This window comes from Apium graveolens, chromosome 1 (genome assembly GCF_009905375.1).
Source record: "Apium graveolens cultivar Ventura chromosome 1, ASM990537v1, whole genome shotgun sequence".
NCBI classification, from domain to species: Eukaryota; Viridiplantae; Streptophyta; class Magnoliopsida; order Apiales; family Apiaceae; genus Apium; species Apium graveolens.
In genome coordinates this window covers 109,698,510-109,710,691 of record NC_133647.1, presented here as the reverse complement: position 1 = coordinate 109,710,691, position 12,182 = coordinate 109,698,510, and the positions used below count along the sequence as shown (strand labels likewise).

The following is a 12,182-nucleotide window of genomic DNA, read 5'->3' as shown; positions in this document are numbered from 1 at the left end:
TTAAATATTGTAATATAAAATATATTCTTATGTGCACATGTTATTGTGAAAACCATGCTTCAACACCTTGGATGTCATGTAAGAGAAGTCATCTTCATATTCCCGTCAACCTACATACATATATACAAGAAAAATGACATACTTTTTGTGGTTTTTTAAATTTTAAGGTTAGTTGAGGCCATAACACTGGTAGAAAGGAAAATGAAGAAGAAAATAAATAAAAACTATTACCTTGACCTTGTTTAATAACATCAATTCATGGTAACACCCAAATATTATCCATCTTCCACCGATAAATTTTAAGAAATGTTGAACCTGAGCATAACAAAATATTGTTCTACTCGCCATGTCAAGTTTATCTTATTTATAAGGTGGCGCTTACATTAGGGTTTTTCATACATTCTTATAGAGTATGAAGTATCAAAATTACCTCTATTTTTCATGTCCCATTATCATGGGTTGAAAACTATGGGCCAATATAGTTTTAATTTTTTTTAAACAATTAGTATGGGTTTCATCTTACAAAGTTTTAAAAAAATATTCTACTTATAAAAAATAGGAGTTTACAAAGCTTAATACACATTGAGTAAATAAATTTATTACACTAATTTATATTATCATGTAAATAAATATGAATCTAACGAATGGAGAAGTACAAGGCAAAAATAAAGGCAATTCTTTGGCAAGAAAACCAGGATCCAAAGCTTCGTAGTCCGACATTTCATCAATAAGGCAACAGAAGCGTTAAACCCCCGCCACACATAAAACCTCTTGCCTTACTAAGAAGGTCCATTCAAAATCACGACAGTACGTTTCCCGGGCTCATATAAATTAGATAGAATGGAGGGATAGAGGATCACAACACTTCGCAAAAAAAAACTAAGAATCTATTACCAGTAGTATATTACAAGCTAGCTTATGTAATTTCCTAAAAGGTCGCCCACTCCCACTAGTGACGAAGATAGGCGACCTTAAATTATTGGAAACATAATTCTCCCAATTCCTTTTTCAGTAGAAAAATAAACAAATATCGCTCACATTGGGTGTCGCTCGCTCCATAAGCAATATAAAGCAAATATTTCTATCACATTATAGGAAAGGGATGTCACTGGCCCCATGAGCAAATTAAATCAAATATTTCTATCATATTAAAGTAAAAAACTAAGAGGTGTTGCTCCCCCCACAAGAAAAATAAAGAAAATATTTATATCACAAAAAAAACAAAAGGGTGTAGCTCGCCCAAAAAGAAAAATTAAGCAAATATTTCTATCACATTAAAGAAAAGGGGTGTCGCTCGCTCCATAAGAAAAATAAAGCATATATTTCTATCACATTGAAATAAAGGGGTGTCCCTCACTCCATTAGCAAAACAAAACAATATATCATATTAAAGCAAATGGGTGTCACTGTCCTTAGGAGGATACTGTAATACTTCTATCGGATTTAAACAAATAGACGTAGCTCATCAAAAATTCAGCAACATGCCATCAAAATAAAACAAAAAAAAGAGAAGAGGAGGATAATCTACTTTTAAAAGAAAAAGATTAATATTTAATATGCAGCCTCGATTACAAGTTGAATAAAATGACTACGGTTTATGCATTCACAGCCGTACACTTGGTGACTGGTTATATATAAACACAAAATAATTACATTGAAAATTTAAACCTAGGACATTACTACGCCTTAAACTCCTCCTCCGACTCCTGAGCAACATCTGAAAGGAATATGTCCTAAGTCCAATCATGTATGAGGATTTAGGAATAACTTTTATGTAATCTGTTTTGATTTCATTGATATTAATAAAAGACTTGTTTTGTTTTTATTACGGGCTTTATCTATTTAACTGTTTAAATAAGACATACCATAGTTTAGAGTAAAGCTTTTTATGGATTATGATGAGATCATAATAGTGAGACCTAAAAAGATGATAACTCTAAACTTAAATAGTTCCTGGTCATAGGATTACTAACTGGTAATTAATAATCCGCAAAGATCGGTACATACTATGCTTGCTTCATTATGAAGGATGTCTGTTCTCATAGACATTTGTGTGGTGACAGTATAGCTAGTATGTAGGTGCTTATTATAGAATAAGTTCACTGAACATGACTCGCACAACTGAACAACTGATGGAGTTCACTCACGTGTCAGCAGTTATTCATATAGTGATAGTTGTAGAAGTATCCTTAGACTTGAGGTCATCATAGTCATCTTGTGTACACTGAACTATGCTTTGGTTTAGTTCTTAGTCTCCAGGGACAATTATTAGGGCTCTTCTGGGTATAGGAATTTGTACACGAAGATAGTGTATGATCAATAAAGGATCTACCCCTTCCAGTCAAGGAAGTGAATGTTCAAGGCTGATCCACACTTATGCTAGTTCAGGAATCTCTGGCCAGAGTGAATGAAATTAGAAAGGAATTTCTAATTTGCATAGAACTACGCATAGTAAATGGTAAGCAAGTGATTAAATTAGATAGGCTTGACACGAGATCCATGCCTTGTATTTAATCGGGACATTGTAGGGTAGAAGGAGTTTATTGTACGGAAACTATTCACTGAATAGGTTCTTGGTATTCTAAGCAGTGAATTCATATTATCCGGATAGTCGCGATATGCTGAGAAATATCCCTCACGATGTAGAATAAATGTGATTAATTAATTAATAATATTTAATAAATTAGAGAATTTATATAAATAATGATAAAATAGTTTTATTATTATTTAATTCTACTACCGACTTAATATTCAACCTACAGGGTCACACCATAAAAAGAGAATGATTTAATGGTGGAGGAATTAATTAATAATGGCTGATAATTATTTATTTATGAAATAAATAATTAATTGACAAATTTAATAATTGATTAAATGAGATTTAATTGATTATAAATTAATTAATAAAAGTTCTTAATATTATTAATTAAGGATTTAATTTTTGTAAATTAAATCAAGAGAGAGAATTATTTCTAAAGTGTTTAGAAAAAGGATTAATAATTAAAAGGTGTTTTAATTATTAATGAGAATAATAAATGGGATAATAATAATAATATTTATGGGAAAATTTCAGCTGAAAATTTTGCCTATAAATACACTATTATAGACCCTATTTTTATACCGAACCCCAAAAAAAACCCAAAAAGTTTGGAAAACCCAATTCTCTCCACCTGCTTCCTCCTCCTTAACATCGTTTTTTTGGTGGATACCGGTGGAGTGCTTCACACTTGAGGAGCAACTGCTAAGGATCTCTGATCGTTGTCTCTGAATTATTTTAAAGGTTAGATCCGATCCCTCGAATTTTTATTCATGATCTGTATGCTTTTATTTGGATTTTATATTTGTAAAAGTGTTTTGCCATGCCCCCGCTGCATTAAAAATCCAACAATGGTATCAGAGCATAGGTTGTATGCATATAGATCTGTGGTAAAAATTTCAGAATTTTATGTGCTTGTATGAATTAATTATGATTTTTACAAGTTATATCATGGATTAATTTTGTCTGATGAGAAATCATTTCTCAGAATAATTTTGAATGTTGATCTGGGTTCTACAAGTGTTGTAGATCGTCTAGGTATTTTTTTCATAATTTTAGGATGTATAGATTTTTTATTATGAATTTTTGAAGTTCTTGTAATTAAAATTCGTAATTAAATAAGTATAAATATATGTATATATATATATGTTTGTAATGTCTGCTGTGTGTTTTCTGTGCTGCACGGGGAAAGGACAGAGGGAACATGTACGGCAAAAGAGAATGTCAGGCGGCTCATTTTCCGAGGAAAAGCGGCGGCTGCTGCAAAATAAAAAAAAAAAATTTGGGGGTGTCACGCATTCCGGGAATGCGTTACACACCTGTGGCGCATTCACGGAATGCGTTACACCTTTTAATGGCTTAAAAGGGTTGTAACGCATCACCGGAATGCGTTACAAGGCTTGTAACGTGTTTCTGTAATGCGTTATAGCCCGACTGTCCATATTAAAATTGATTTTCTGGGAGTTTCGTAACTCCGTTTTGGGCGTGCAATATACCGTTGGATTTATTTTTCCGAGACGGATCTAATGGAGTGATCAATTTTAGTTTATATAAAAGTTTTGAACTGTTTATATTTCCATGAAGTTTTTTAAAGCTGTTTTTGACTGTGTTAGTTGCTTTTAAATGCTTCATGTGATACATATAGATGTATAATGCTTAATCTAATGTGCTAGATGATATAACATGCCTACCTTGATGTTTATTCATGTTGATATATGTGATATATGCTTAGTTTATCATGCGATGATAGATTTAGGTGAACATAAATGAATATAAGGCGTTTGTTAGACAACCTAGTATAGTGAAATTGTTTCATAACCTTAAGAATAATATTATGAATAAAATCATGAGATTCTTGTGTTTATAAAACACGTAATTGAATATGAATTTTCGATATGAGAGAAAGGATGATTCTGTCAATAACAGATTTCTATCTGTAAGAAAGGGTTATTAAGTGACGCCTCTTGACAATGCTCCACCCGATCTGGGAATCATCTGATTATTGATTATTGATTTGAAATATTTAATTTAAAAGGAAGAATTTCTTTATAATATGATTATGATTGTAATGTAATATAATCCCTCTAAAATTAAAAAATATCAAGTAGTAATTGGCCAATGACACAACGGGCTTGTATCGGTCATAGCCTTCCAACATGATAGAAAAGTAGTTCTTATTTTTAAATCATTGTCGTTTCGTGCCACAGCCGAGGGCATTGATTTCGAAGTAAGAAATACTTGTCTATTACATAGAGATATGTACATTGAATAAGAATCTAAAGGCCGTTACGTGCCACAGCCGTGGGCCTTTGGGGACTAATTCAATTGTACGAAATGTTGGGTTAGACTTGACTTAGAATATTGAGTTTGTCGTGCCACAACCGTGACTCAATTATTCAAGAGGCTAAAGTTTGATTAGGGAATAACATGAGATGTAATTGTAAAGAGTTGTCTGCCTATTGAACATTACATGGCGGTTCGTGCTACAGCCGGGGTCGTGTAATGGAATGTAGGATCCCTATTCCCACTAGCATTATGAATGCTTAATTTTTCACGTAGGGGGTTGAATAAATTAGATAATTAGTGGGAGCCACTTATGAATAAAGACCCGATTCATATAGTGTTTTAAAATGAAATCGAATATTTGCTAAGTGTTGTTATGTGTTTATCATTTACAGATTTACTTTGTACGTTATGTCTTCTGCACTATCACTCAGGAGCATACTAGATGCTCACAAATTGAATGGTCCTAATTATGCTGACTGGCTTCAAAACTTGAGAATTGTTCTCAGGATTGAGAAGCTGGAATACCTGATTGACTCACCTAAGCCTACTGAACCTGCTAGTGATGCACATAATGATGAACATGTTGTGTATCGTAAGTGGATAGATAATGCAAATGTTGCTCAATGCATCATGCTAGCTTCCATGAACATTGAGCTACAGAAGCAATATGAGCATATGGATGCTCACACTATCCTCATGCATCTACAAGAGTTATATGATGTGGCGGGGAGGACAGCTCGATACAAGATATCGAAGGAGCTGTTCGGTTGTAGGATGTCTGAGGGATCATCTGTGAATGACCATGTACTTAAGATGATCAATTTGATTGAACGTCTTGAACAACTTGGTTTTGCCATGGATGGGGAGCTGAGCCAAGACTTGGTCTTGCAATCGCTTCCGAGTTGGTTCTCGCAGTTTGTTGTGAACATTCACATGAATAAGTTGGATGTCAGCCTGCCTAAACTCCACAACATGTTGAAGACTGCGGAATCGAATTTTTCCCCCTAAGAAGAGTTCTGTTCTTCTAATTGGTGAAGGTTTCAATCCTAAGAAAAGGAAGAGGAACCCTTCCCAGAAGAAGAAAGTAGGTGAAGAAAATGCTGATTCCACCAAAAGCTGAAGACCCCAAGAGCAAAGTTATTTGCTTTCACTGTAACAAGGTGGGGCACTGGAAGAGGAACTGCAAGGTTTACCTTGCAGAATTGAAGAAGAAGAAGAGTAGTGAGACTACCGCTTCTGATTCAGGTATGTTTATGATAGAAGTGAATATGTCATTAAATCAAATTTCTACTTGGGTATTAGATACCGCCTGTGGTTCTCAAATCTGCAATTTGTTGCAGGGACCAAGGAGAAGTAGGACTCTTGAGGAAGAGGAGGTGATTCTACTGATGGGAAATGGAGCAAGAGTTGCTGCTGAAGATGTAGAATCATTTCATTTACATATGCCTACGGGCAAGACTATTGTTTTAAAAAATTGTTATTTTGTTCCCTCGATTGTGAGGAATATTATTCCCATGTTAGACTTGGCTGGATTTTCATTTATTATTGAGAATAATGAATGTTCTATTCTTAGAGATAATATTCTTTATGGACGTGGTACTTTAAATAATGATCTGTATAAATGTGACATAATTACTTCAGATTGAACAAACTAATAAAAGAAAAGGGATGATGAAAATCTCACTTCATTGTGGCACTACAGTCTCCATTTAGTAGACATGTAGAGAGGGCAGCAAATTTGCTAGGAATGGTACACACAGATGTATGTGGACCAATGTCTATGCAAGCCATTGGTGGATTTTCATACTTCATTACTTTCATAGATGATAGATCTGGATTCGGATATGTGTTTGATGAAACACAAGTCTGAAGCCTTTGAAAAGTTCAAAGAATATAAGTATGAAGTGGAGAAACAAACCAAATATAGTATTATAATTCTTCGATTAGATCGAGGTGGTGAATACTTTAATGGAGTGTTTCTAGATTATCTCAAAGTAAATGGTATAGTCTCCCAGTGGACTCCTCCAGATTGGTATCTGAAAGGAGAAATCGAACTTTGTTAGACCATAGTTCGGTCCATGATGAGCAATGCAAAACTTCCAGTATTCCTATGGGGTTATGCATTGGAAACCTCAGCATATTTACTGAATAAGGTGCTTTCCAAATCTGTTCCTCAAACTTCGTATGAGATATGGAAAGAAAGGAAACCGAGTCTTAAACACGTTAAGATTTGGGGATGTCCAGCTTATGTCAAGAAAGTTGACCCAGATAAGCTGGAATCTCGATCCGTAAAATGTAGTTTTGTGGGATATCCTAAAGAGATTTTAGGGTATTACTTTTACACCGATCATCGGGTGTTTTATCTCCAGACATGCTACCTTCTTGGAAAGGGAGTTTATCCTGGAAGGAAACAGTGGGAGCAAAATTGAACTTGATAAAGTTCAAGAAGCACAAACTACTACGGTTCAAGTGGAAACACCTGTTCTGACTGAACAACCTTTTGTGGAACAGCCCATTCATAGATCAGGGAGAGTGTCTCGCCAACCTGAGAGGTAATATGGCCTTGTCATTGAAAATGACAATAAGTTGTCGATCATTGATGATGACGACCCTGTGACCTATAATGAGGCTAAGAGTAGTGTTGACTCAGAGAAATGGCATAGTGCCATGAAATCCAGAATGGAATCTATGTATACGGTATACAGAAGATAGATTATAGCAGATGGCCAGATGGAGACCTATAAGGCCAGGCTTATGGCAAAGGATTCAAATAAAGGCAATGGATTGACTTTGATGAAACCTTTTACCTGTAGCCCTGTTAAAATCAGTTCGGATTTTGCTTGCGATTGCTGCTTACTACGACTATAAGATCTGGCAATTAGCCAGATGGTTTTCTTTCCAAGAGAAATGAAAACCTAGTGTGTAAGCTGCTGCGAACCATATGTGGTTTAAAGCAGGCCTCTCGAATGATGGAACATTCATTTTGATGAGACAATCAAAGAGTTTGATTTTATCAAAAATGTAAATGAACCATGCGTCTACAAATGGGTTAGTGGGAGCGCTGTAAACATTTCTTGTATTGTATTGAATTAGAGTTGACACACATAGCAACATAGCAGACCCACTCATAAAGCTACTTTATGAAAGTCACTTTGATCGTTATAAAGACAAGATAGGTATTAGATACCGGAGTGATTGGCTTTAGTACAAGTGGGAGATTGAAAGGAATATGTCCTAAGTCCAATCATGTATGAGGATTTAGGAATAACTTTTATGTAATCTGATTTGAGTTCATTGATATTAATAAAAGACTTGTTTTGTTTTTATTACGGGCTTTATCTATTTAAGTGTTTAAATAAGATATACCATAGTTTAGAGTAAAGCTTTTTATGGATTATGATGAGATCATAATAGTGAGACCTAAAAAGATGATAACTCTAAACTTAAATAGTTCCTGGTCATAGGATTACTAACTGGTAATTAATAATCCGCAAAGATCGGTACATTCTATGTTTGCTTCATTATGAAGGATGTCTGTTCTCATAGTCATTTGTGTGGTGACACTATAGCTAGTATGTAGGTGCTTATTATAGAATAAGTTCACTGAACATGACTTGTGCAGCTGAACAACTGATGGAGTTCACTCATGTGTCAGCAGTTGTTCACATAGTGATAGTTGTACAAGTATCCTTAGACTTGAGGTCATCATAGTCATCTTGTGTACACTGAACTATGCTTTGGTTTAGTTCTTAGTCTCCAGGGATAATTATTAGGGCTCTTCTGGGTATAGAAATTTGTACACGAAGATAGTGTATGATCAATAAAGGATCTACCCCTTCAGTGAAGGAAGCGAATGTTCAAGGCTGATCCACTTATGCTAGTTCTGGAGTCTCTGGCCAGAGTGAATGAAATTAGAAAGGAGTTTCTAATTTGCATAGAACTACGCATAGTAAATGGTAAGCAAGTGATTAAGTTAGATAGGCTTGACACGAGATCCATGCCTTGTATTTAACTGGGACATTGTAGGGTAGAAGGAGTTTATTGTACGGTAACTATTCACTGAATAGGTTCTTGGTATTCTAAGCAATGAATTCATATTATCCGGATAGTCGCGATATGCTGAGAAGTATCCCTCACGATGTAGAATAAATGTGATTAATTAATTAATCATATTTAATAAATTAGAGAATTTATATAAATAATGATAAATAGTTTTATTATTATTTAATTCTACTACGGCTTAATATTGAACCTACAGGGTCACACCAAAAAAAGAGAATGATTTAATGGTGGAGGAATTAATTAATAATGGCTGATAATTATTTATTTATGCAATAAATAATTAATTGACAAATTTAATAATTGATTAAATGAGATTTAATTGATTATAAATTAATTAATAAAAATTCTTAATATTATTAATTAAGGATTTAATTTTGGAAATTAAATCAAGAGAGAGAATTATTTCTAAAGTGTTTAGAAAAAGGATTAATAATTAAAAGGTGTTTTAATATTAATGAGAATAATAAATGGGATAATAATAATAATATTTATGGGAAATTTTCAGCTAAAATTTTGCCTATAAATACACTATTATAGACCCTATTTTTATACCGAACCCCAAAAAAAAACCCAAAAAGTTTGGAAAACCCAATTCTCTCCACCTCCTTCCTCCTCCTTAACATCGTTTTTTTGGTGGATACCGGTGGAGTGCTTAACACTTGAGGAGCAACTGCTAAGGATCTCTGATCGTTGTCTCCGAATTATTTTAAAGGTTAGATCTGATCCCTCGAATTTTTATTCATGATCTGTATGCTTTTATTGGATTTTATATGTGTAAAAGTGTTTTGCCATGCCCCCCGCTGCGTTAAAAATCCAACAACATCATCCACAGCAGCGTCTGTCTCGCATCCTCCAACATCAACAATTGGTTGAACGTGGGCATCTATACCAAATGCTGCCTCTACCTACTTTTCCCTAGTATCCTCCACCATCTTTTAAACTCTCGCTGTTAGCCGTAATAACACCTGCTGCTATGTATGTATAATTATTTTTTTTAAAACAGACAAAGCACACTCTTTATATATAAATAAAAACTACAGCTTTGTTTTGTTTACAACACTAAGGCTACGGCCTTGTTTCTTTCTTTCAAGAGCTATGACTCTTTTTTTTCCCTCTGATGTTTTCAAATTTTTGTAGTAATGCTATGTTCCTGGGTATGTCTATTTATAGTGTACAAACTTCTTATGTCATTGCTTACATATTATTTTAACTAGAAAACATGCAGCCTACCTTATATCTAGCATTCAAACTTGACTCTTCCAACTAGTAGCTCAATGATAAAACCCAGCCTTTCATTTTAACAGCTGCTGCATACCAACGCCATACAACTCCCCTGATTCTTAGGAATACTTCTGTGTATTTCTTATGTGAATAGTTGACCATGCATGCATAACAAATTATTGCACCGAGCTGCCTACCATTTTTCCTGGATGAAGATTTGCACTACATTTATTCTTTTGTTTTATTCATTAACTATGCATCTGGAAGAGTTTGACATTCTAACAATGTCCATAGGATCAACTAGGCGTACATTTTGAGCCAAACAAAGTAGCATGCTGCTCAAAACTTTCTCTTACACCTTGTCTTGCCCCATTTTCTATCATACCTTGCATCATCGTACTCTGCAAAAAGTTAAATTGGGTTTTATAAGCGGTCTTGTCCCTAAAGCGAAATCTATGTCATTTGAAAGGATTTTATTTCGTGCTACCGGGGGTAATGTGTACTGAAGCAGGCTGTTGTCGGGCACCCAGTCATTGATCCTGTTTCTGGGGAAAAGGTTGATACCTCTGGATTTGGTTGATTATATTCACTTGAGATGATGTAGTGAAAACTGAAAAGTTTATTTCGTAGAGAAATTGCGTAACGTATATGTAGTCCTTTCATTACCTATTCAGTATTTTTTACTATAATTGTTATTGCTTGCATCGTTTTTTATATATATACGAGTCGTATATGATAATATTGACTTCCTGATGGTGAAATATATACAGGTTGGAGGAAAAATATATTTGCGGTCTTCGTCTCCGAGGAAAAGCAAAGAATAAAATCCTAAAAATATGTGAAGCTTTTGGAGCAAATCATTATTCTTTTAGTGAGGACTAGCTAAGCAAGCTCAAATGATAACTGAGGTATTCATAGTGCTGTTTCATGCTTATGTATCACTCATTATACATTGTTGGAACTGCAATGTCAAGTTGAAGGGGTCTTGTTCACCTAGGCAGCTGTTTCCTATATTTCTGTCTATTAACACTGAAGTTCCCCTCTTTTCTTTACTTTCATTGTCGTGCTTTACTTAAGTCCTGCGCAATTTTCGCTTAATATTTTATTGATAAAGTGTTTTATTGTCGATAGAAAGCCGATAAACGTAAGAAGATACATGCTTTCAAGAGGCAGAATTCATGGCAACAATTTCAGACTACCAAAGGCCGAGCTAAGAAGGTTTGTTTTAAATCCATTTATTATTGTATTAATAGCAACATTGAACAACTCCTGATCAGCCTATGTTCTAATAAGATTTACTATTTTAAGCAATTTTTTTTGTGTATGTGGGTATATGTGGCTTTACAGTTACTCATGTCATGCAAACGCTGCAATTTGGTAAAAGTTACTCATGTCATGCAAACGCTGCAATTTGGTAAAAGTTTCTGTTATTTGGTATCAAGTTAATTGTACTTACAGATATTATATATTTTTAATGCAGGGTACTAGAATTGACAACGCACCATTGAATGGCAATGACTTCCGAAGCAACAATGAGATGAAGATAAAGATGTTGATCGTTACTCCTTTCATTAACTATAGTAATTTATTTTAATTAGTTATATCTACTGTGTTAATCAGGAAACCTGATTTGTAAGATAACCAAGTTGTGCTTGTAAACTGAATTTAGGTTGTGGGTGTTTGTAAACTGAATTTTAATTTGTTTTCTACTTTTGATTGTGAATTAGTATGGATTTACGGTATAACTAATGTAAATTATGTATTGTGACTTGATTGCGAGGTTTAGAGTTTGTTTTGAGTTTGCGATTGCATAAGATTTTAGCAGGTTAAGAATTTAAATTGGAAGCCGAAAATGGCCGGATATTGAAAATTTAGTTTTTGGTTATTCTGGAAAAACAAACTTATGACGGTTGTTCTTCAAACATTCCGTCGTAATTATTCTGGTAAAATGAACTTATGACGGTTGTTCTTCATATATTTCCTCGTAATGTATCCATTTTCATATTTAATTTTTTTTTTAATTTTCATTTTTCCAGCTTGTAGGCCCCATCTTCTAAAATACGACGTTTTTTCTGTC

General features: G+C 34.2%; 1 long non-coding RNA gene across 1 annotated transcript; it reads left to right on the top strand.

Annotated features, from left to right (window-relative positions):
- The first annotated feature begins 10,879 nt into the window (after positions 1–10,879).
- Positions 10,880–11,634, top strand: LOC141720415 (uncharacterized). Its single transcript, XR_012574307.1, has 3 exons — positions 10,880–11,013; positions 11,237–11,323; positions 11,586–11,634. It is a non-coding gene; the product is annotated as an uncharacterized LOC141720415 (long non-coding RNA).
- Positions 11,635–12,182: the final 548 nt, after the last annotated feature.